Here is a 19,354-nt window from a genome sequence, read left to right as displayed (position 1 = left end):
AAGATGGCGCCCGGCAGCCATGCAGCTGAAGCGAGCAGGAAGCTTGTTTACTCCAGTGATGGAGGAAGCCAAGGTTCCCCGCCTGCTGCGGCCCGGCTCTGAGCTCTGAAAGCAACAAAGTTTCAATTATAGAAGCTAAACAAACCCCAGATACCTGCTTTCAGCCAGCCATGGCCACGGAGCTGGAGCCGGCTCTTAGCTCCAGTGACAGCAACAAATTTTCCATTATAGAAGCTAAACAAACCCCAGATGCCTGCTTTCAGCAGGCTGTGGCCTCAGAGCTGGAGCGAGCAGGAGTGGCTCTCAGCTCCAGTGACAGCAACAAAGTTTCAATTATAGAAGGTAAATAAACCCCAAAATTTAAAAAAGAGAAAAGAAAAACAGGAGAGGCTGGGAGCTTCAGTCGCCAGCCAGCCTGAAAACGGCCCTCAGCCCCTCACCCAGACTGGCCAGGCACTCCAGTGGGGAACCCACCCTAAAGGGGGTTGGCCAGCCTGAAAACAGCCATCAGCCTCTCATCCAGGCTGGCCAGGCACCCCAGTGGGGACCCCCACCCTGAAGGGGATGTGACCAGCTGCAAACAGCCATCAGCCCCTCACCCAGGCTGGCCAGGCACCCAAGCGGGACCCCCACCCTGATCCGGGACACCCTTCAGGGCAAACCAGCCGGCCCCCATCCGTGCACCAGGCCTCTATCCTATATAGTAAAAGGGTAATATGCAAACTGACACTAACAGCAGAACGACTGGGAATGACTGGTCACTATGACACACACTGACCACCAGGGGGCAGACGCTAATTGCAGGAGCTGCCCCCTGGTGGTCAGTGCGCTCCCACATGGGGGAGCTCTGCTCAGCCACAAGCCAGGCTGATGGCTGCCAGTACAGCGGTGGTGGTGGGAGCCTCTCCCACCTCCTCAGCAGCACTAAGGATGTCCAACTGCAGCTTAGGTCTGCTCCCCACTGGCAAGTGGACATCCCCTGAGGGCTGCTGGGCTGCCAGAGGGATGTCTGATTGCCAGCTTAGGCCCGATCCCCCCCCCCCCCCCCAGGGAGCCAGCAGGTGGTCATCCCCCAAGGGGTCCCAGACTGCGAGAGGGCACAGGCCGGGCTGAGGGACACCCCCCTCCCCCAAGTGCACAAATTTTTGTGCAACGGGCCTCTAATATACACACACACACACACACACACACACACACACACACACACACACACACACATGCCAACAAATTGGACGAGCTTAACGAAATGGATGAAATCCTAGAAACATACAATCTTCTAAAACTGAAACAGGAAGAGTCAGAAAACCTTAATAGACTGATTACAACTAATGAAATTGAAGCAGTAATACCAGTAAACAAAGTCTTGGACTGGATGGTTCCACAGGTGACTTTACCAAACATTTGGAGAACTAACACCTAGCCCAGCGGGTGTGGCTCAATGGTTGAGTGTCAACCTATGAACCAGGAGGTCACAGTTCAATTCCCGGCCAGGGCACATGCCTGGGTTGTGGGCTTGATCCCCAGTAGGGGGCATGCAGGAACCAGAGGATCGAGGATTCTCTCTCATCACTGATGTTTCTCTCTCTCCCTCCCCCTCTCCCTCCCTCTATGAAATCAATAAAAAATATTTTTTTCTTTAAAAAAACACCTTTCTCAAATTATTCCAAAAAATTCAAAAGGACGGAAGACTTCCAAGCTCTTTTATGAGGCCAGCATTATCCTAATTCCAAAACCAGATAAAGATACTACAAAGAAAGAAAATGATATAGCCAATATCCCTGATGAACACAGATGCTAAAATCCTAACAAAATATTAGCAAACCAGATCTAGCAATACATTAAAAGGATTATATACCATGACCAAATAGAATTTATTCTGGGGATGCAAGATTGGTATAATATTTACAAATCAATAAATGTGATACATCACATAAACAAAATGAAGGATAAAAATCATATGATCATATCATTAGATGCAGAAAAAGCATTTGATAAAATCCAGCAACCATTTTGATTAAAAACTCTAGCAAAGTGGTAATAGAGAGATTATACCTCAAGATAATAAAGACCACCACATAGAACAAACCCAAAGCCTACATCTTACTCAATGGGCAAAATCTAAAAGCATTTCCCTTAAGATCAGGAACAAGACAGGGATGTCCACTTTCACCACTCTTATTCAACATCGCACTGGAAGTACTAGTCATAGCAGTCAGATGAGAAGAAATAAAAGGCACCCAAATTTGAAAGAAGAAAATAAAACTGTCATTATTTGCAGATGACATGATATTATACATAGAAAACCCTAGAGTCCACTAAAAAACTGTAGATCTAATAAATGAATTTGGCAAGTAGCAAGATACAAATTAATATTCAAAAATCAGTGGCTTTTTTTAGGATTAAAAGTAATAAAAATTTTTATTTTAAAAGGTAAAAATTTATACATCCTTATATAAAAGAAATAACATTTTACCAATGTAAACATCACAGAATTCAAATCACAGTTTGGATCTTCAAGATTGAAGTGTTGTATCCCATTAAGTAAAATGTGGTCAGTTTTAAAATAAAAATTCCTTCTCTGGATATCCTGTTCTCAATCAAGTCTTTCTTTATCACCATCATCTCACACAGTAGGATAGCTGGTCGCGGTGGCAATTCCACAGTTGTTCCGGTCTTTGGCCATCTTTATGTAGCCACTTTTGCCCCAAGCTTCACCCCAACTGTTTTTGACAATTCAATATTTATTGTTACTTGATTCTTCTTCTTCAAAGCCATAGCCAACCACCAGTATGCTATAATCTAGATCTACGCTGCTATAGTGCCGCTCATAATAAATGTCATCTTCATAGAACCGGAAGTTAAGATGGCTTGCATCTATAGCAACAGAGATGGGCCCCACGGTTGCCACTGCCTTCATGAGGGCACTCTCCTGCTCAGGGATGTCCACAAAGCCAGTGTCATTGGCAACAGAATCCTCGGACCTGTATTTGCAGGGTCCAACCTTTGCATGATATGGACAGGACTCCTCTGAGTCCAGGCATCCATTGGACTTAACATACTAGAAGGCATTATCCATTAGGCCACCATTGCAGCCCTCACTGCCTTGAGCCTGAGAGCAGTCCACAAGGTTCTGCTCACTCAATGAGATAAGTCTGCCAGTTTTCTGGAACATCTGTTCTTCAAGGGCACCAGTTGCACTAACTGCCCAACAAGAACCACAGTGACTCAGGATCTTCATGGGAGTTACATAGAATTCTTCTCTCCAATCCACAGTTGGGGGGATTTCAGCAATGTACGGTTCCCAGAACACTCTCCTTTTCTTGTGCTTCTGATTTTGATGGCCATTCATCACCTACATCAGTGGTCGGCAAACTGCGGCTCGCCAGCCACATGTGGCTCTTTGGCCCCTTGAGTGTGGCCACGAAGTTTCAATCGCACTGTACGTGTGCACCCACACGTGGTAGTTTGTGGAAGAGCCACACTCAAGGGGCCGCAGTTTGCCGACCACTGACCTATGTGAATTCTGGTCATGTCACCAAAAGCATTCATTGCCAAGGTGAAGCTCTGTCTCCCTAGGCTGTATTCCTGGTTGTGCAGGTCAATCATTTTCATATTCTTCTCCCACACTGTTCTCCTCCATTCTTCTTCATTCAAGCCATATACTGCGTTGCCTTCCACCAGTGCCATCGTGCCTCTAAACTTCCATCAAGTTTTGGAGAAGCTGAAGCTATTCCTAAGTAAAGGGCAATCAAGAAGAATGAAGGATTCATGTTTCAAAACCTTCGGGGGCATAGCCGAGCAGGCGCAGTTAGCACATGCTGGTCCAGGATCTCCCATCAGTGGTATTTTTATACACCAATAATGAACTATCAGAAAGATATTAAGAAAACAATGCAACCCTAGCTGATTTGGCTCAGTGAATAGAGCGTCAGCCTGCGGACCTAGGTCCCAGGTTCAATTCCGGTCAAGGGCACATGCCCGGGTTGCTGGCTTGATCCCCAGTGCAGGACGTGCAGGAGGGAGTCAATCAATGATTCTCGCTCATCATTGATGTCTCTATCTCTCTTTCCCTCTCCCTTCCTCTCTGAAATTAATAAAGAGATCTTTTTTAAAAAAAGAAAGAAAACAATCCAATTTACTATTGCAACAACAAAAAAACGTAGGAATTTAACCAAGGAGATAAAAGACCTATACTCGGAAAATTATAAGACACTGAAGAAAGAAATTGAAAAGGATACAAATAAATGGAAACATACACTGTGCTCATATATAGGAAAAATCAGAGGAGAACCAAGAGGGCGGCATAGGTTAACGCCGGAGTTTGCTGCTTTGAACAACTACTTCAAAAGTGAAACTAAAAGACGGAACGGACATCACCCAGAACCACAGGAACGCTGGCTGAGTGGAAGTCCTACAACTAGGAGGAAAGAGAAACGCATACGGACACTCAGAGGAGGCGCAGTGCTGAAGTCAAATTCTGAGGTGCGGAGTGCGCGGAGCGGGCTGGGGGCGGAGGGCGCGGTTGGCGTTTTCAATCCGGAGGGAGTCGCAGACTCTGAGCTCCAGATACAGGCGAGTCTTTAGGGACCCAGACTCAAACGGGAGAAGCGGGACTGTCTGGCTTCGGTCAGAGCGAGTGCAGCTTTCTCTCCGAGCTTTGCAGCGGGTGCTGGGACTCAGAGAGGCAGAGCCCCTGGGGACAGGACTGAGAGCCGCCATAACTGCTCTCTCCGGCCCACCCTGTTGATCCTGTGCGACCCGCCCTACCCAAGCCTTGCACAGAGGCATTTGCCGGATAGCCTCAGGCAAAGACTAGATTAGCACCTCCCTAGAGGACAGAAGTTCTCTCACTGCTGACACAGCTGATTCTCATAGCCACTTGGCCTGGAGGTCAAACCCTCCCTGGTATTAGCTACAACAATCAAGGTTTAACTATAAGACTGCGAACAAAGACCACTAGGGGGTGCACCAAGGAAGCATAACAAAATGCGGAGACAAAGAAACAGGACAAAATTGTCAATGGAAGATATAGAGTTCAGAACCACACTTCTAAGGTCTCTCAAGAACTGTTTAGAAGCCGCCGATAAACTTAATGAGATCTACAAGAAAACTAATGAGACCCTCGATGTTATATTGGGGAACCAACTAGAAATTAAGCATACACGGACTGAAATAACGAATATTATACAGACTCCCGACAGCAGACCAGAGGAGCGCAACAATCAAGTCAATGATTTGAAATGCGAGGAAGCAAAAAACACCCAGCCGGAAAAGCAAAATGAAAAAAGAATCCAAAAATGCGGGGATAGTGTAAGGAGCCTCTGGGACAGCTTCAAGCGTACCAACATCAGAATTATAGGGGTGCCAGAAGATGAGAGAGAGCAAGATATTGAAAACCTATTTGAAGAAATAATGACAAAAAACTTCCCCCACCTGGTGAAAGAAATGGACTTACAGGTCCAAGAAGCGCAGAGAACCCCAAACAAAAGGAATCCAAAGAGGACCACACCAAGACACATTATAATTAAAATGCCAAGAGCAAAAGATAAAGAGAGAATCTTAAAAATAGCAAGAGAAAGTAACTCAGTTACCTACAAGGGAATACCCATACGACTGTCAGCTGATTTCTCAACAGAAACTTTGCAGGCCAGAAGGGAGTGGCAAGAAATATTCAAAGTGATGAATACCAAGAACCTACAGCCAAGATTACTTTATCCAGCAAAGCTATCATTCACAACTGAAGGTCAGATAAAGAGCTTCACAGATAAGGAAAAGCTAAAGGAGTTCATCACCACCAAAGCAGGATTATATGAAATGCTGAAAGGTATCCTTTAAGAAGAGGAAGAGGAAGAAAAAGGTAAAGATACAAATTATGAACAACAAATATGCATCTATCAACAAGTGAATCTAAGAATCAAGTGAATAAATAATCTGATGAACAGAATGAACTGGTGATTATAATAGAATCAGGGACATAGAAAGGGAATGGACTGACTATTCTTGGGGGGGAAAGGGGTGTGGGAGATGCAGGAAGAGACTGGACAAAAATCGTGCACCTATGGATGAGGACAGTGGGTGGGGAGTGAGGGCGGAGGGTGGGGCGGGAACTGGGAGGAGGGGAGTTATGGGGGGGAAAAAAGAGGAACAAATGTAATAATCTGAACAATAAAGATTTAATTTAAAAAAAAATCAACATCATTAAAATGTCCATAATACCCTAAGCAATCTATAATTCAATTCAATCCCTATCAAAATACCAATAACATTTTTCACAGAACCAGATAAATAATCCTAAAATTTAGATGGAACCACAAAAGATGGCAAATAATAGCCACAGCAATCTTGAGAAAGAAGAACAAAGTTGGAGGTATCATGAGACCTGATTGATATGAAACTATACTATAAGGTTCTAGTAATCAAAATAGCGTGGTAATGGTTTTAAAAACAGACACATAGATGAACGGAACAGAACAGAGAGCCCAGAAATAAACCCATGCCTATATGGTCAATTAATATTTGACAAAGGAGGCAAGAACATACAATGGAGTAAAGAAAGTCTCTTTAATAAATGGTGCTAAGGAAACTAAACAGATACGTGCAAAAAAATCAAACTAGACCACCAACTTACACCATACACAAGAATAAACTCAAAATGGGTTAAAGACTTAAATATAAGTCACATGACCATAAAAATCCTAGAAAACATAGGCGGTAAAATTTCAGGCATTTCTTGTAGGAATATTTTTAAGTTCAGGAAAGGATGACTATGTATGATTGTTACACCATGATAAATGTTATATGAGAAATTTGTAACTCCTACTGATTGCATTATTTACAAATATTTATATCTTATTTCTCCATGGGCAAGAGAAACAAAGGAAAAAATAAACAAATGGGACTAAACTATAAAGCTTTTGCACAGCAAAAGAAACCAACAGCAAAATGAGAAGGGAACCCACTGAACAGAACATATTTGCCAATTATACATCTGACAAGGGCTTAATTTCCAAAATATATAAAGAACTTATACAACTCAACATCAAGACAAACAACCCAATTTAAAAATGGGCAAAGGACCTAAATAGAAACTTCTCCAGAGAACATACAGATGGCCAAGAGACATGAAAAAAATGCTCAATGTGACTAATCATCAGAGAGATGCAAATTAAAACCACAATGAGATATCACCTCCCACCTGTCAGAATGGCTATCACTAATAAATAAACAAGTGCTGGCGAGGATGTGGATAAAGGGGAATCCTCATGCACTGCTGGTGGGAATGAAGACTGTAGCAGCCACTGTGGGAAACAAGTACTGGTATGTAGTTTCCTCAAAAAATTAAAAATGGGACTGCCGTTTGACTTGTGGGAAGATACCCAAAGAAACCCAAAATACTAACTGGAAAGAATATGTGCACCCCTATGTTCACTGCAGTGTTATTTACAACTAGAGGCCCAGTGCACGTGCACCAGTGGGGTCCCTCAGCCTGGCCTGTGCCCTCTTGCAATCTGGGAACCCTCAGGGGATGTCAGACTGCAGGTTTCAGCCCAATCCCCGAAGGCCAATCCAAGGACCCCACCAGTGCATAAATCCGTGCACCGGGCCTCTAGTATACATATAAGATCTTTGTTAATCTCTTCCCGCCCTCCCCTCCCCCCCTTTCCAAGTTCATCAGTCTGTTCCATGTTTCCATGCCTGTGCACTGAGTGTCTGCCCCCTGGTGGTCAGTGTGCATCACAGCCACCAGTCAAACGGTCCAACAGTCACTTAGGCTTTATATAGATAGATAGCCAAGATCTGGAAAGAGTGCCAATGCCCATCAGTAGATGCCCATCAGTAGATGAGTGGATAAAAAAGCTGTGGTACATTTACATAATGGAATACTACTCAGCCATTAAAAAAAAAAAGGAAATCTTACCTTTTGCAACAGCACAGATGGACCTAGAAATTATAATGCTAAGTGAAATAAGCCAAAGACAAATACCATATGATATGATCTCACTTATATTTGGAATCTAATGAAGAAAATAAACTGACAAACAAATAAATAGAAACAGAGGCATGGATATACAAAACAGACTGACAGCTGTCGGAGGGGACGGGGCGGGGGACTCTACATGGCATAGACACAGACAACAGTGTGGTATTAACCAGAGGGAAAGAGTGATGTAGGTAGGTGGAGGTGGACAAAGGGGGAGGGAAATGGGGACAGAAAAAGATTTTTTCTTGCCAATGCGGGCACAATGCATTGTGCACAGGATTTTTTTGTTGTTGTTTTTAATTCTTTTTTTTTTTTTAATATATTTTATTGCTTTTTTACAGAGAGGAAGGGAGAGGGACAGAGAGCCAGAAACATCAATGAGAAAGAAACATCGATCAGCTGCCTTCTGCACGCCCCCCTGGGCATGTGCCCGCAACCAAGGTACATGCCCCCGACCAGAATTGAACCTGGGACCCCTGAGTCCGCAGGCCGACGCTCTATCCACTGAGCCAAACCGGTTCTGGCTTGTTTTTAATTCTTTATTGTTTAAAGTATTACATATGTCTCTTTTTTCCCCCACTGACCTCTCTCCGGCCACATCCACCCCCAGCACATGCCCTCACCCCCCTACTGTCTGTGACCATGGGTTATGATTATATACAAGCATACAAGTCCTTTGGTTTGTGCACATGATGCTTTATTGAGTTGTACACTTGAAACATGTATGATTATGCAAACCAATGTCTCCCCAATAAACTCAATTAAAAAAAAAAATAGGTACACACAAAGTCACTTAAGAGATATAGAAAGTGCCATGAGAGTTCAAGAAAAGATGATTACGTATGAGTGTTACACCATATTAAATGTTATGAGAAATTTGTAACTCCTACTGATTGCATTATTTACAAATATTTACAACTTTTTTTAAAATATATTTTATTAGCCCTGGCCGGTTTGGCTCAGTGGATAGAGTATCAGCCTGCGGACTCAAGGGTCCCAGGTTCGATTCCGGTCAAGGGCATGTACCTTGGTTACAGGCACATCCCCAGTGGGGAGTGTGCAGGAGGCAGCTGATCGATGTTTCTCTCTCATCGATGTTTCTAACTCTCTGCCCTCTCCCTTCCTCTCTATAAAAATCAATAAAATATATTGAATGGGGACAGAAAAATAAAATATTTTATGTAAAATATTTTATATAAAATATAAAATGTTTTATATAAAATATTTTATTTAAAATAAAATATATTAAAAAATAAAATAAAATATATTTTATTGATTTTTTACAGAGAGGAAAGGAGAGGGATAGAGAGTTAGAAACATCGATCAGCTGCCTCCTGCTCACCCCCTACTGGGGTTGTGCCCACAGCCAAGGTACATGACTTTGACCGGAATCGAACCTGGGACTCTTCAGTCCACAGGCCGACGCTCTAGCCACTGAGCCAAATTGGTCAGGGCAAAATATTTACATCTTTAAAAATTTTTTTAAATTTTTTTTTACTGATTTTTAGAGAGAAAGGAAGGGAGACGGATATAAAGATAGAAACATCAATGAAGAGAAACATCATTGATCGCTGTCTCCTTTACAACTCCCTACTGGTGATCGAACCCACAACCTGAGGCCTGTGCCCTGACCAGGAATTGAACCATGACCTCCTGGTTCGTAGGTCAATGCTCAACCACTGAGCTACACCGGCCAGGCACAAATATTTTACATCTTTTGATGAGGAAACTGCACGTTAGGCTTCTATGTATGTATGACCAAAATAACAATAAATGAAAAGTCAGATGAATATGATAATACAAAATTTAAAGCTTCCAACTTCCCACTAAGAAATGCCAAGTCCAAATGGCTCCACTGGTGAATTTTATCAAACATTTAAAGTAGAATTAGTACCAATCAATCACAAATTCTTCCAAATAACTGAAAAGAAAAGAACACTTGCCACATCATTCTATGACTCTGGTATTACTCTCATTCGAAAACCAGACAAAGACATCACAATAAAACTATTGACTAATATCCCTTATAATATAGGTTTTTTAAATCCTCAACAATATACTAACAGTTGAATCCTGCAGCATGTAAAAAGGAATATACACTGAGTATATTACCAAGTAGAATTTATACTACAAATGCAAGGCTGGTATAACATCTACAAATCAATCAATATACTACACCACATAAACAGAACAGAAGGTAAAACCCATTTAATTATCTCAAGTCTCAAAAAATGATTTGACAAAATCCAATACCTTTTCAAAATAAAAACACTCAATAAACAAGGAACAGAAGGGAATTCCCTCAACCTATTAGAGCATCTATGAAAAATTCACAGCTAACATCAGGGTCAAAGACAGAATGCTATCCCCCTTAAGATCAAAAACAAGACAAGATCCACTCTTACAACTTCTATTGAAAATTGTACCAAAGTTCTAGTCAGGGCAAAAAAGAAAAAGAAAAAAGAAATAAAAGTCATCCAGATTGGAAGAAAGAAAACGATAGTTATAGATAACATGATCTTGTATACAGATAGTTAATCCTAAAGAATGCACTAAAAATGATTAAAATAAACAAGTTCAGTGATCTTTTAGGGTACAAGATAAATATACAAAAATCAATTATGTTTCTATACACTAGCAATGAAAATGAAATTTTAAAACGCATTAATATTAGCATCAAAAAGAATAAAATACGTAGGAATAAATTTGACCAAATATTTATTTATACTGAAAACAAGACAATTAAATAAATAAAAGGACATCCTATGATTCATTAGTCAGTATCAAAATCCAAGCTGGGCCTGGCCTGTGTCGCTCATTGGTTAGAGCCGCAGTCAGCAAACCGTGGCTCGCGAGCCACATGCGGCTCTTTGGCCCCTTGAGTGTGGCTCTTCCACAAAATACCATGTGCGGGCGCACACATACAGTGCGATTGAAACTTCGTGGCCACATTCAAGGGGCCAAAGAGCCGCATGTGGCTCGCGAGCCGCAGTTTGCCAACCATTGGCCTAGCAAATTAACAAGCCCAAAGTTTATCAAAAGATCCAGAAGTAAAAATAACAGCTGCAAGATTGAGAACCAGGATGGTGGCATAGGTAAACGCCAGTACTCGCCACCTCCCACAATGACATCAAAATTACAACTAAAATACAGAACTATCATTCAGAACGCCCTGAAAGCTGGCTGAATGGAAGTCCTACCACTAGAAAAGTAAAGAAGAAAGTGTATGAAGACTGATAGTAGGGGCGGAGGCATGAAATGGGCTGATTCAACACCACATGTGGCGTGTTTTTAATCGGGAGGGAAATATCCACTGTGGAGGCCTCCTTTGAGAGAAGCAAGGGGTCCCAGCTCCACACTAGACTCCTAGCCCAGGGTTCCAGGGCTGGTTTTTACTGTGGTAAAAACCAGTGGGGATTGTGGCTGAGTGACACAATGGCTGCTGGAGTTACAGGCAGTCCCTCTTAAAGGGCTGGCACATGGACTTACTCAGACTCAATCCCTCTGAGCTCCAGCACTGGAAGCAGCACTGGGGGAACCAGAGACATATAGGGAGGAATTGGATTGTCTGGCATGGGGGCAGGAACTCAGGGGTGGCTTTCTCACAGAGGGAAGTGCTCGCAGGGGTCATTGTTCCCGTGCTGAGACCTCCCCCACTCCCCATCACAGAACTAACTGGCAGCCATATCTGAATTTCCATCAGGGTGGCTCACACTGTTTGCTCCATCCTGGTGATTCCCTGGGACCCCATTCCATCCAAGCTGTTTACAGCAACTTTTCCATATGAATGGCCTGTCCTGGCTCAGGCTTCAGGTTTTCCTAAAATTTCTTAAACAATCAGCAACTGGCATCAGCATGCCCCATCCCTATCAATAAGAGACCCCACACCCAGTACTAGGACAGCTTGCCTTGCTTCACAGGTTGGCCTCCCTGGGAACTTGCAAGCACAATACAAACAGCAGCCATCTGTAAGTTGCTCAGTAGCTCCTGCTGGGTGGCCCAAGGCAGTGGTTAGCTTTGCACCTCCCAGGAGGCCCCAAGCCAGTGTACTCAGTGGACAGCTTCAGACCATACCAGATTACAACTCTACACATTCACAAGCGATACACTCAAGGGGCAGACTCAGTGAGCACCAAAGCCCCACTGAAGCAAGTCCTGCTCCATAAGGGTGTCTCCTGCACAGCAGCTCTTCCACTATAGTCGCAGCTGGTCCTCACAGCCAATTGGCTTGGAGGTCAACCCCTCCCAGTGATGCCAAGAGCAATCAAGGCTCAACTACAACAAGACTGTGCACACAGCCCCACACAGGGGTGCAACTAGAGGGCCCAGCTCAGGCGACTGGGGAGGCTGAGCCACTGGGCCATACAGGATATCCACTACACAAGGCCACTAACAATTCCAGGAGACACAGCAGCTCTACCTAATACATAGAAACAAACACAGGGAACATGCAGAGACAAAGAAACATGCCACAAATGAAAGAACAGGAGAAATCTCCAGAGAAATAAATGAAATGGAAGCAAGCAAATTACTGGATACAGAGTTCAAAACAATGGTTATAAGGTTGCTCAAGAATCTCAATTAGAGTTTCAAGGGACTTAGTGAGACTTTCAAAGATCTTAGTGAGAATGTCAAGGACATGGAAAAGAACCTGTCAGAAATTAAGCATACACTAACTGAAATAAAGTATAATTTACAGGAATTCAACCGTAGAAGATTCTGAGAATCAAATCAACAATTTGGAATATGAGGAAGCAAAAAACACCCAATCTGAAGAGCAAAAAGAAAAAACAAATCCAAAAATATGAAGACAGTGCAAGGAGCCTCTGGGACAATTTCAAAGGTACCAACATTCACATTATGTGGTTGCCAGAAGGAGAAGAGGGAGAGCAAGATATTGAAAACCTATTTGAAGAAATAATAACAGAAAACTTCCCCTACCTGATGAAAGAAATAGACTTACAAGTCCAGGATGCACAGAGAGTCCCAAAGAGGAACCCAAACACGTGCAAAGCTAACCACTGCCTTGGGCCACCCACAGGAGCTACTGACATATCCCCAGTGTGGACTGAGACACATCATAATTAAAATGCCAAGAGCAAAAGACAGAGAATCTTACAAGCAGCAAGAGAAAAGCAGTTAGTTACCTATAAGGCAGCACCTATATGACTGTCAGCTCATTTCCCAACAGAAGCTTTGCAGGCCAGAAAGGAGTGGGAATATTCAAAGTGATGAATAGCAAAAACCTACAACCACAATTACTCTATCCAACAAAGCTATCATTTAGAATTAAAGGTCAGATAAAGAGCTTTACAGACAAGGAAAAGCTAAAGGAGCTCACCACCACCAAACCAATATTTCATGAAATGTTGAAGGGAGAAGGAGAAGGAGGAGGAGAAAAGAGGAGGGTGAGGAGGAGGAGAAGGAGTGTGAGGGGAGGGGGAAAGGGAGGGGAGGGAAAGGGAAGGAAAGAGAGGGAAGGTGAGAGGAAGGGAAGGGGAAGGGAAAGGGAGGAGGAAGAGGAGGTGATATTATTCTCTTCACTATACAGTCTACACAGTGAATTTGAACAAGGCAGATATGTTTACATCAGACTAGGTGCTCAATAAACACTTAAAGTTAGATTTTTTCCCTCTACTCAAGAAGCTTGGGGGGTTGGGGAGAGAGATTCTATGATAAAGAATTCCAAGTGGGAATCCAAACTCTTTGAATGCTACTGTAGTAAGAAGGCTATATACACACATTCAACTGAGAGCTATATGCCAAACATTTTATATGCATGAGTGCTTTATATATCATTAACTCATTTAATCCTTTTATAATATAGACACTATTATAACCTCCATTTTGTAGATAGAGCTTAAGTAACCCACCCAAGGTGACACAGCCAGAAATGGTAGAGCCAGGATTGGGATCCAAGAAGTTGAACTTCAAAAGTCCCACATCCTTAATTATTCCAATACTCTCTGAAGGCCTTCCAGTAAACCAGAGGCTCCTAAGACATACAACCATGCTAACAGTGTGTTCCAAGCAGTATATTAATTTATTCAATCATTTATTTAGGTCAATATAAACTCTTAAATATTGATTTTATATTACAGATAATCCAATGCTGCTTTGTTTATTCTGCTGCTCAAACTGTTCAAGTTTTGGCATTTGGGAGCTCTTTCAGTTGGCTCCTGTGCTCCTCTAACATATCCTCATCAATGTGGGATTGTAGTGTAGCGGTGGTGGTTGGAGTACTTCCTTACTTTCTGGCACTATAAGATGCTCCAGGCTCATCTTGTATATTTCTTGCCCCAGTCCTAGAATCAGCCATTTCTCCAACAAACTCTAGTTCCTTTTATTGGACAATGGCATTAAAAACCAAAAAGTGGGTACTGACTGTGTTCCTGGGTTTCTTTTAACTTTCCAGCTGGCAAGAGCACAGAAATATAACTGTATCTAAACCCACTGTGCATACATATCTATAAATATTTCAACATGTAAGCACCTATATCTGTATTAAGCTAAACATGGGTTCATATGCATGTCTCCAACTCTAATCCATTACCACATGGCCCATTCTATCCTCCTCCCCTTGCTTATCTGTAAATTCCCACTCTAACAGTGAAAAGCCTGTCTCCCACGATCCATTTGCTTAATTACTCAATGACAGTATACATATATATCAGTATCAGAATTAACCTGTAGCTCAATGGGATACAATTTTATCAATTAGACAGCGCTTATGTGCAGTGCCTTTTGTCTTAGAGTGTACTCCTTTCCTAATTTACCTAGGTCAACACTACCATCCTTCCCCAGTAAGGCTGTTTCAGACATTTGTAATAGAATTAGATTCTCTGGTCACAGTTTGCATTCCTCCTTTCTGGGATCCCTGACCTCCTAAATGATTTTTGCTTGATTTGTACACATTAGAGTTTACTCTTTGCACTGGAAAGCCCTATTTGTTTTGACAAATGCATAATGTCATGTATCCACCATTACGATATCCAATAGAATAGTTTTATCAAGCAATATGTTAACAGAATTAAATCCTCTATGAAATTAGTGTGGTTGGGTAGAAAGAGAAACTAAAGTCAAGCACTGTGAGTTTAATGCTACTGACAAGCCATAGATAGATTTTAGAAATATCAGCTATCCTATCCTCTCAGGGTCCCAACAGCCTTATTGTATATGAGGGGGTTCAATTAGATGATAATAACATACAGCATTTACTAAACACTATGTGTCAGAGATGGTGCTAAGCAATTCAGATAAATTATCTCATTTCTCACAATTCTACATATAATAGATACTGTTATTATCCCCCATTTAAAAATGGAATTAAGGCTTAACATTAACTTCCACAAGATCATAAAGCCTGGGAGTTGTAGAGCCAAGACTCTAGAGTAGGAGTCAGCACAGTTTGGTCTGAAGCCAAATCCAGCCCACTGCTGGATTTCTGTAAACCCTTGGCAGATAATAGTTTTTACATTTTTAAATAATTGGGGGGGGGGGGGATCTTATTTCTTGACACATGAAAATTACATAAAATTACAATTTCAGTGCCCAAAAAGTTTTATTGAAATACAGCCCCACTCATTCATTTATAAATTCACTATGGCTGCTTTCACACTACAATGGCAGAGTTGAGTAAGCTGCAATAGAGAAGACATAACCAGCAAAGCCTAAGATCTAGTATTTGACCCTTTACAGAAAAACTTTCCCAAACCCTATTCTAGAAGCCTGGCCTACAATTATATTCTAAGAATGATTCTTAAAAGGGTAAACTATCAAAACATCAGAATAACATCCTGGACAGAAATATTTTAGAGCCTGAACTAAAGAGTTCTATGTTGCAAAACACCACCTTTTTATTTGAGCTATGGTCTTATTAAATAGGAAGATACTTCTATTCATATCTACTGTATTCATTATATAAAGACAGAGGTTATTGCATAGTAACAATTTTATTGATGTATTTTTCTCTACCATACCTAAAAAAAGATGAGATAATTTCTATTCCTAATAAAAATGGTTCTGAGTTCCATACTTTATAAATTAAAACTTTGATTAAACTATAAATAAAAACTCTAGATTAAGCTCTTGATTAAACTGTCAAAATGGTACCTATAATTATAGCTAATACTTGCTCAGCACTATGTGTCAGGTATCATTCTCAGTACTAGTATGTATTCCTTGCTGTCTCCCAATTATCCTCTATGGAGTAGGTACTACTATTATCCTAATTTCAGAGATGAAGAAATTGAATAGCTATCCAGAGGTCACACAATTAATAAGATAAAGATAAAGAGCCAAAATTTGAACACAGGTCATCTCACTCTAGGATCTAGAACAAGCATGTCAAACTCGCGGGCCACAATGAATATTTTTGCAGCCCAGCCAATATAATGGCATATAAGAAACATTTTAACAAAAATTTTGTAACTTAATTTTTTACAATGTCCTGTTATACATAATTATTAATAACGAACTACAACTTTTGCTAATGACTGATTACTATAATTGTGTTGCATTCATTTCCCTTACATGCCTTACGGGCAGGCGCACCATTTCTCTCCACTAATACTAGCAACAAACATTTTAGCAGCCGATTGCCATGTCATTAGCCTTGTACTGACATGTTTGGTGTGCACAACAGGAAATATTTCGCTTTCGGAGAACAAGAAAAATAGGTTTGTGTTACGCTTATTAACTTGTGCAGTTATTCAGTGTCTGGTACGTTACTGTTCAAGAAAAAATATTATTTTTTATTAAAATGTTCTATTATTTATGTTGGCAATTACTTATTTAGTTCAGCCCTTTGTATTCAGCACATTTCTATCAAAACAAACCTACATTTATATGAAAATTGAAGCTTTTGGGTGGTGTTTTTTTTTTCTGGCAGCACACATAAACTTAAACCTTGTTCATCTGGCCCGTGTTAGCCTCTGAGTTTGACATGCTTGATCTAGGAGGAATTGTGTTATACTACACTGCCAGTGGATTACAATGCAGTTTAGGACCTTTAAACAAATGAAAAGAATGTCTATATATATATATATATTTTTTTTTTTTAATATTTTTATTTCAGAGAGGAAAGAAGAGGGAGAGATAGAAACATCAATGATGAGAATCATCGATCGCCTGCCTTCTGCACTCCCCACACTGGGGATCCAGCCAGCATGTGCCCTGACCGGGAATTGAACCGTGACCTCCTGGTTCATAAGTCGACGCTCAACCACTGAACAACACTGGCCAAGCTCAATATATTTTTAAAAAACCCTAAGTATGCCTGAATAGTGTGGTCACTAGTTCCACAAGCCCAGGTTTGAGGCTCCATCCCTGGTGAGAGGTATGCAGTAGGCAGCCTATCAATGTTTCTCATTGATATTTCTATCTCTCTCTCCCTTTCCCTCCCTCTCTCTCTAAAAAGAAAATCAATAAAAATAAATAGAAACCCTAAGTACTAGTAATTCATATCAGCACCTTAGAGAAACATTTAGGTTTATTGTTCTCTATGGCACTTCGAATTTGCATAACTGGCCCTGGCCAGTTTGGTTCAGTGGATAGAGTGTCAGGCTGCGGACTGAAAGGTCCCAGTTTTGATTCCGGTCAAGGGCACATGCCCAGGTTGTCCCCCAAAGGCAGCCAATCAAGGATTCTCTCTCATCATTGACATTCTCTCTCTCTCTCCCTCTCCCTTCCTCTCTGAAAGCAATATATATTTTTAAAAAAATATTGCCTGTGTTTATCTTTGCAGAACCCCTCAGTACTCCCCATATATATAGCTACAACTGTATTAATTCAGTGTACACCCTCGGAGTCTACCACAGCCCCTTGAGTGTGGCAGATGCTCAATAAATGGTTATTGGGAAGATCAAAAAGCATTCACTTGGTTTTCAATAAACATTTATTGAATGAATGAAAAGAACAAGGAGTTTCATAAACCAGCAGTCACCAATCTTTCAGATCCCGTGGACCACCAGTTGGTGACCGCTGTCATAAACCATTAGGTACAAGTATCATTAAATGTTTGTTAACTGAAATGAACTAGGACTGGATCACAAATGTCTCTGGTTTTGTAATCCTTAAATTATGCCTGGTCTGTTCTTAAGCCTTAACCACCTTCTGTGCTAATAAATTTCATAAACCACTCATTATTCAATCCCTGTCAAACTATATTCATCTTTCAAACTACTTCTAATTTTCCAGGATTATTATTCATGTTTTTTCCTAATTCAATACAATTTAATCATAGTCCATCTTAGTCTTCATCATTCCATTGTAGAGTCTAATTTCTTTATCTTCATACAACAGTCTCACCATTGCCTTCATCATTTATATTGCCATTTTCTGGAAACCCTCCTCTTAAATTTCTTCTTCCTTGAGGTATAATAATTAGAATCCATTCAATAGTTTAAGAGTAAGTGTACTGTGGTTTCATACCAAGATAATGCAGTCCATTTATAAATTTTATTTTCCTTAACTCTATTGGGAATGACTAACATTTTGTTGGCCTTTTGGGAACCATTCAGGCAACATTCTCAGAGATAAAATGACCAGTTGGCCTAGCATTCTTTTTACCATACTGATTGTCACTAGCCATTTTTCTGTTCATGGACAAAGATATGAGATTTACCCAGTTTATCCTACTTATCAACTAACTTCTTAACCTGAAAAGCTTAGTTGTCACACGCAAACCAAGGCATTTTATTTGTTCTTTTATAAGAAACTAGAGGGCCCTAGCCGGTTTGGCTCAGTGGATAGAGCGTCGGCCTGCAGACTCAAGGGTCCCAGGTTCGATTCCGGTCAGGGGCATGTACCTCGGTTGCGGGCACATGCCCAGTGGGAAGTGTGCAGGAGGCAGCTGATCGATGTTTCTCTCTCATCGATGTTTCTGACTCTATCCCTCTCCCTTCCTCTCTGTAAAAAAATCAATAAAATATATATTTAAAAAAAAAGAAACTAGAGGCCTGGTGCACAAAGATTCGTGCACTGGGGGTGGGTCCCTCAGCCCGACCTGCACCTTCTCCAATCTGGGAGCCCTCAGGGGAGCCCTCTCCAATCCACGAGTTTCTGTCTGTATTTGCAATCATATGAGCGAATTGTCTGAGACCCCCAACCCAGTTTGGTTTGTTGCTCACAGAATAATAGAGGCATTTTTTTTTCCTTTGCTTTATTGGTGGAGATTTCCTGGAAGTTTTAGGATATCTTCCCTTTAATTTTTCCTAGACACTCTGATTTTACTTATCTCTCTCACCTTTGCTTTCCCTCCATCCCCCACCACAACAGTACCTTGCTCCAGGCTCACTTTGCTCTAGTGTCTAGTACAGCAGTTCTCAACCTGTGGGTCGTGACCCCTTTGGGGGTCAAACGACCCTTTCACAG

General features: G+C 41.5%; 1 protein-coding gene and 1 pseudogene across 4 annotated transcripts in view; both read right to left on the bottom strand.

Moving 5' to 3' along the window:
• Positions 1–19,354, bottom strand: part of INO80 (INO80 complex ATPase subunit) — a 168,772-nt gene that overhangs the window by 143,407 nt on the left and 6,011 nt on the right. The gene's annotated exons all lie outside the window — the stretch shown is intronic.
• LOC132213610 (cathepsin L2-like) lies at positions 1,689–4,276 on the bottom strand (annotated as a pseudogene).

The sequence above is a fragment of the Myotis daubentonii genome, chromosome 1 (genome assembly GCF_963259705.1).
Source record: "Myotis daubentonii chromosome 1, mMyoDau2.1, whole genome shotgun sequence".
Lineage (NCBI taxonomy): Eukaryota > Metazoa > Chordata > Mammalia > Chiroptera > Vespertilionidae > Myotis > Myotis daubentonii.
The sequence above is the reverse complement of the archived record's forward strand: the minus strand, read 5'-3'. Positions and strand labels throughout refer to the sequence as shown.